Source organism: Lathyrus oleraceus, chromosome 7 (assembly GCF_024323335.1).
Source record: "Lathyrus oleraceus cultivar Zhongwan6 chromosome 7, CAAS_Psat_ZW6_1.0, whole genome shotgun sequence".
NCBI lineage: Eukaryota > Viridiplantae > Streptophyta > Magnoliopsida > Fabales > Fabaceae > Lathyrus > Lathyrus oleraceus.
The window spans coordinates 193,251,723-193,259,632 of record NC_066585.1 but is presented as its reverse complement, the minus strand read 5'-3'; positions in this window follow the sequence as shown (position 1 = coordinate 193,259,632).

Here is a 7,910-nt window from a genome sequence, read left to right as displayed (position 1 = left end):
AATGGGCTCGATATTAAATCGAGAAAAAAGTTATTTTTATAGTTTTAAAATGGTTTTGAATTAAAATACAACAACTTTACATTATTAACAAAATGAACATATGAGTGTAATAAAGGCATAAACATAAAAGAAACTAAAATGCTAAAAAAAAAAATAATATAGCTAAAAGAAATAAAATGCCAAAAAAAGGTCACACATGAGTATTGAACCCACCCCACTCAAGAACATACACACTGCCCTTCTCCACCAGACCACTCAGGGTTATATGCTACTAAAGTACTACCATAAATATATGAACTGGGCTGACAAATTTATAACAAAATAAAAAAAACAAAATAAACATTTTTTATGGTTTTTTTTGTGTTAAAAACTAATTAAATTAAATAATAAATAAATAATAATAATAAAAGAAAATAAGAACATATACATTTTTCTGATTTTTGTGTTAAAAATGAAATAAATTAAATAATAAAAGAATTAATTAAAAAAAGAAAAAAAAATGGAAACAGCAGAAGCTCGTCTCCACCGCTATCGTCTCCCTCACTCTCTATCACCTTACGAGCTCAAACCTTCATCTCTCAATCTCCATCATTCAAACATTCCTCACCTCACGCTTCTTTCAATTTCTCAACGAATCTCTCTCGCACTCGACCTTAAGCTCAGCGAATCAATCCCTCCCAACTCTCACAACATTTCATCAATAAGCACATGAGATGGATAGAAGGAAAGAAGGAGAAGTACTTACAAAGTGTCGTGGTGGTGGCGGTGAAGGGCGTATAGACGCCGGCCTCCAGGTAAACGGTTCTGGGGTTTTAGGTTTTCTTCTCAGATTTTCGCCTCCAGCCCTTCTGTGAATAGTGGCCGCCTCTAACCTTTAGAAATTAGGGTTTTCTTCTCCCCTCTCATGAACAGTGGCCTCCTATTATATATCTCTCATCTCCTCTGCTCTCTGCTCTGTTTCCTGCTGTGTTGCTGAGCTTCCTCAGAGTAGTGGGAAGTGTCTGTACGGAGGGTGCTTGGAGGTTTTGTCTTTACTCAAGCTAGTGGTCCCTCTTCTCAATTCTCTTCATTTTGAAAACTCTACTGTTGGTAAGAAAACTTTCACTACAGTAACTCACTTAGCTGAAAAGTTTGTTGTAGAATTAACTGATTTTTGGTATTTGTGCTGTGGTGGCATGACTGGTGATAATTTTTTTGAATTGCAGAACGGAGCCGCTGCTTCTGCTACGGGCATACAGGATGCTGATGAAGGAGCACCTGCCAATACATTTGCTGAGGCTGCAGATGTAAATGATGTAGATGAAATTTCATACCCTGAAAGTATCCGAAGAACTTCCTCAGTGTCTAATGGAACTGCTGGTAGAGATACCATTGTGGATAGGTTGGCTTCGTTAATAGAAGTGCTGTGAACAACAGTTTCCTGTGAATGTGTTTATGTTCGAGTGATAGTGATCGAGGCACTGATCCGGATGCAAGGCCCAATCGACTCATTTGAGGAACTAGAATCCATTATCACAACTCTCTGATCCAGCTTGGTCGGCATGCCTATTAAATGACGTATTGCTTACTCTACATGCTCGTTTTAAGGCTTCTCCCGATATGGCTGTTACTCTCCTTGAAATTGATTGAATATTTGCTACTAAAGTTTCAGGAAAGGTTGATACTGATGTGCTGTAATTACTTTGGAAAACTTGTCTCGTTGGAGTTGGTCCTGAGGGGAAACATTAAGCTTTAGAAATAGTCATAATTGTTCCTGATCTACCACTTCCCTAACCAGGATCTATGCTTGGTCTGATTTCGGTGGACAGAGTGTCTGCATATGATCCGAAGTCTGCTTCAGCGTTACAAAGACTGGTCCAAGCTGTTGTTTGGTTCTAAGAGAGCACATGCCTTAACACTGGGCAAGTCATCATCTGCTGATTCTGAATGCACAATCCCATTATATGAAGTATTTACTGCAGTCGACGACAGCTTCCTCACAATTGTTAGTTTTGGATTTAGAACTGCCAGCCCACCAAGTGGGAGCTTAGGTGCTCCAGTAACAAATTGACAGAAGGCACGCTGCTGCTCCGGTGTGAACCCTCCCATGATTTCAAGCAAATTCACTATTGCAGGGCTCTTGGCTGTATACCCATGGTCAAATTTTATATGATCAGCTAGTGTCTCTGTCTTCCACAATTCTCGACGGCCACAAAGTAAATAATCCAATTCGTGAGGCGTAAATATTTGCAAAGATGAGACGTCAAAAGCCTGATTGAACTCTGCTCTAAAGGCTTCCAGTTGTCGTGTTATTCCAGTCTTGGCAGTGGCATCAACAACCATGGATATATAATCCTCTAGATTATTGAGGTCGACAATTTCATCTCTAGGTTTCAAAGTGTAATCTGGATAACCAGGAAGGGTAAAATCCAAACAAAGATCTGCAATTGGAGCTTCACGGTAATGCAAATTTTCTACTATACTAGTATAACCACCACCAAAATAACAGATGCAAGCAATATATCTACATGGTTCCAAAGGAATTGCACATGTATAAGCATTCCGATACTTGAGAGGGACAGAGCTGCAAACAGGTTCCGTATTGGTTCCACCTGGTCCAAAGTATGTTGAGCAAAGTCTATTGTGGAAATCATAACACCTGCCATAAATGAACCTAGCTCAAGACTAAGGCCAAGCTTATCACTGCACCATGCAGATAACAAGCAGAAAACAACGGCAGCTAGCTGATAAAGTTCATTTGTCTGAGATGAGAGCCGCATCATCAGTTTGAGAGAGCGAGGAACAAACGACCAAGTCAGTATTGATGTAGCAGTGAGATACAAGGACAATACTAGCAACAGTTTTCCCATTGAAATAATCCCTTGTAAAAGACCACTGTTTCCACCCAAACGAAGATGATATTTCTGCAGCAACAGATGAAAGGCAAGATCTGACTGGAAGCATCGTTTCAGCACTGCTCTCAAGCTCTACCATCGGAAAACGAGATCGTGCCCCAAAAAAAACAGCTTTGGAAAATGAAAGTGGAAGAATTGAGGGACTGATATCAACTAAAACATCAACCCATAACATTGGAATGCACATCCAATCTCGGCACTCTTGAGAGGCTATACCACTCTGCACATTGAATTCACTCCAAGAACTATTACAATCCTGCTCTTCGCCATCTAGAATAGATGACAGCAAAATATCATCACTTTCATCATCCAATTTAAGGAACTCGTATGCCATGCTACTATCAATGCTACGAGTTACGCGGCAATTCAGCACTGAATATATTAAAGCAGTAACATCTGATACTATGATTGTCTGTATAAGGTCAAATGCAGGTTGCCTCAGAGAACTGTGAAGTGAGGAGTCCTTCAAAGATGAGACAAACGGGGGTCCCCACATATGTGCACACTCAAAAGGAGGGCAAGGCGGGCTCATCTTGTAACCTCGGTGCACAATAAGAAGTGCCATCTGACATGCCAATCTTCTTGTTAGAATGCTGAAGTTACTGCTCGCTGGCACTTGATGAAAGAGAAAATAGAGAAAATGCCTACGTTGCTTTCCATGCTCCCCATCATGCAAAGCTTCAAGAGACTGTAGAAAGGGTTGGAATAGACCAAAAATATCTATATGGATTTTCTCATGTCCAACTGCAATTTTGGTGCTTTAGATGCAATTGATACATTGCAGGTTCATTTGTAATGCATTGTGAATTGGTTAGCCTGTCAGTTGCTCTGGTTGCAGCCTGTTTGCATGATGACTATTGGTATGGTTTGTTGGCATAAAGTTTCTTGGTGGTTTTTGACATGTCAAGACTGAGTTTGGTTATGCTGGATTATTTCTGCAGGGAGGTGTCATGCTTGCAGCAGCAGGATTGGTATACAATGCGTTTGTGACTGCAGGCTTATGGTCTGCTGTACAAGCTGCAGGGTGTTGGTTTATGGGCATAAACATGATGTGTGGATTTTGCGTTGGCAGCAGCAGCAAGCAAGGCAGGACAATGTTCATGCGCCTGCAGCCATGGTGAGATTTTCCATCTTGCTGAGTTTTGGATTCAGTCAGGCTTCGATGTGCGCTTCAAGGTATCTCAGGTCATGTTTATGTGATTGCAGGACATGTTTGGCCAGATGGAGTTAGGGTTGGAAGTGCAGCAACACATATGACATGGTGGACATGAAATTGAACATGAGTCAAATTACTTAAAAATGAAAAAACCAAACAAAAGTATATCAAATCAAAACCTTTGGATGAAGCATCAAGGCCAAATGGGTTAGATTAGGTTTTTGATGGTCAAGAAATGGGGAGGTCGACTTTGGTCAAAGTTGACCAAAAAGTCAATTGTTGACCAAAGTCAACAATAGGCCAAAACTTCATTTTTTTTTTATTTTCCTTGTAAATGGAATTCAATGGACAATTATGGGTGAATTTAGGGTTTAATGAATTTGGGTTGACTTTGGTCAAAGTTGACCAAAAAGTCAACTGTTGACCAAAGTCAACAGTTGGTCAAAAATGCCAAATTTTGTATTTTTTTTTGTATGGACTCATGTGTACTGGTTTAAACAATGACATGAAATAAATTGAAATGGATTAACAAATGGTTGAAATTGGTTTCACAATTGGCTTGAATGTTTGACTTTTGGAAAGAAAATAACTTGACTGATAATGTGTATGAACAAAAACATAAGGTTAGGGTATCCATGAACCAATAACATGACTGGCAAGTGGCTAGAAACACAAGAAACTTGGTTGTTCAGATGACCTAGACCATAGAGGTATCCACAATCACAACACCATGACTTTGGATCAAAACCAATCCTCATGTAAAACCAAAGTTAGGTTAGGCCAAGCATGCCAAACAAACATAAAAAATTCAGGAGCAAAATCGGGGTATGACAGTTGCCCCTATTTAAGCGTCTTCAACTAGAGAATATGAAGCAGGATGTTCTTCACATGATCGTAGTGGGAGATGGTTAAATACTAAGAAGACCCGGATTTTGATCATGAATCCCTATGAAACAATGCCTGTCAGCATCGTCAAAGAAGCAATCTCAAAAGAAGAATCCGTCTTATATGGTGAGAATCGGCCTGAGTACCGAAACAGAAAGTTGACCTGAATACCAAAATAAATGGTAACACAGGAATACCCATGGCCTGAACGCCGCACATTAGTCTGAACACTAAGCCTCGGAATACGAGGATATCAATGTTGGTCTGATCACCGAAAATCTGGTCTGAACACCACTTCGATCTAAAAAATCGGAAAACTGGCCTGAATGCCATAAGTACTTCGACCTAAATGTCGGAAACTTCTTCGATCTGAAAATCGGAAACTGGCCTGAATGCCACTTCGGTCTGAATACCGGAAAATTGGCCTGAATGCCACTTCGGTCTGGATACCGGAAAAAACTGGCCTGAATGCCACTTCGGTCTGGATACCGGGAACTCTGGCCTGAACGCCACTTCGGTCTGGATACCGGGAACTCTAGCCTGGTCTGGATACCGGGAACTCTGGCCTGAATGCCACTTCGGTCTGGATACCGGAAACTCTGGCCTGAATGCCACCTCGGTCTGGATACCGGAAACTTCTTCGATCTGAAAATCGGGAAAGACTGGCTTGAATGCCACTTCGGTCTGGATACCGGGAAAACTGGCCTGAATGCCACTTCGGTCTGGATACCGAAAACTGGCCTGAATGCCACTTCGGTCTGGATACCGGAAACTTCTTCGATCTGAAAATCGGGAAAGACTGGCTTGAACGCCACTTCGGTCTGGATACCGGGAAAACTGGCCTGAATGCCACTTCGGTCTGGATACCGGGAACTGGCCTGAATGCCACTTCGGTCTGGATACCGGGAACTGCTTCGATCTGAAAATCGGGAAAGACTGGCTTGAACGCCACTTCGGTCTGGATACCGGGAAAACTGGCCTGAATGTCACTTCGGTCTGGATACCGGAAACTTCTTTGATCTGAAAATCGGGAAAGACTGGCTTGAACGCCACTTCGGTCTGGATACCGGGAAAACTGGCCTGAATGCCACTTCGGTCTGGATACCGAGAACTGGCCTGAATGCCACTTCGGTCTGGATACCGGGAACTGCTTCGATCTGAAAATCGGGAAAGACTGGCTTGAACGCCACTTCAGTCTGGATACCGGGAAAACTGGCCTGAATGCCACTTCGGTCTGGATACCGGGAATTGGCCTGAATGCCACTTCGGTCTGAATACCGCCTCGGTCTGAACACCGGAAAATTCTTCATGTCTATCAGCATCGGCGAAGATAACAAAACAGTGATACGTGAGCCGGCACGCATGCCAAAGACCTATGCTGGGGATAACAATCGAAAGATTGACCAAAGAGTGCATGAGATATATTATCTATAGCCGTCAAAACGTAGATAATACACTCGCATGGAAGATTATCCATAACCGGGTTGTAGGTTGTTAAATGGATAATCGACCGAAAAGAAAGGCATTAGGGTACCAGGACCAGGCATGCAAAAGATGACCAATCAAAAGAGGATAAAGTTGCTAACTCAGAGCAAATACCCAAAAGAAAGGGGAAGACCCACTGGGGACAATACTGCTTGATCAGGGCAAGTATCCAAAGGGGACAAGACTATCAATACCACAAAGAGGGGATTACATCTACCGGTTAGTAGGCAGAAAACCACGGAAAAGTAACCAGTCATCGATAGGATGAGCACACAGGGTTAACTCCACCAAGGGGATGAAAGTGGGATTTTACAGCTACCAGTTAATAGGTAGAAAACCACAAAGATAGGACTTACAACTACCGGTTTGTAGGTAGAAGCCACAAATTCCGCTGAGGATGAGATGAATGAGTGCCGGTTAGTGAGCAACCATTCATTTATGCCCCAGAGAAGTACAAGAGACAGCGAACAAGAAGCCAATTTAGGATCGATCCAAGAAGGCAAACTGAATCAAGACTCATCCTAATGAGGAAAGAACTCAATAGGGAAAACCCATCCCATTATGGAGGGAACGGAAGCAACCGTCATCCACGAGGATGTATCTCGGTGGGGAGCGCAGAAGGAATGGTGGACATTTTCTGCTTAAGGGGTCGACTCTATATGGAGAGATCAGACACACCCACATGTGCTAGGGGAATTGAACCAAGCTTGCAAAATGATGCCAACTTCGGGGAGTAATACTGCTGGGGATACCCACTCAACCAAGGAGTCACTTATTGGGAAAACACCAACTTCTCAACCATGCTGATGAACCCAATTCTGAAGCCGATCCAATGGCGCGATGCTAAACTCTTTCCAACAACCCAATCTCGGCTGGTCACCACGGCCTAGGGCTAATGGACATGTTTGCAATGTTGATGCATGAGTTTTTTTTTGTTTTACACAATGCCCCATGATCATGGAAATGCTATGCACTAATGATGCAATATGCTATGCTTATCTAAATGATGAATGCATAAACACACGTCTCCTCCAGAGACAAACACCGGGGAACCCCAGGAACTGTGCTGAGGATCTTATAATCACGTCAACTTCCACCCTGTTGGGGAAAGACAAACCTTGCTGAGGATGCACTCCATCGAACCCGAACTGCTTGGAGATTACCCCGCTAGGGGAGGCAAACCCATTCTTATCTCTACTGGGGATGATTTTCGCCGGACCCGATCCTCTTGGGGACCTTGCTGGGGGAAAACCATCAACACAACCTCTGCTGGGAAGATAGCTTCAGACTTGGAAAACAGTCACAACTATGGTAACCTTCAGGCTTGCCGAGGAGGCACCGATCTCGAATCTGCTAGGGAGATGACACTCTCAAACCCATTGGGAAAATACGGACTATCGGACACGGGCCGCCCTTCGATTCGTCGAACACTGGTTTTCACCATCCTACCATAGTGTTGACTTTCCACTTTCGAGAATTCCCAGGCTCAT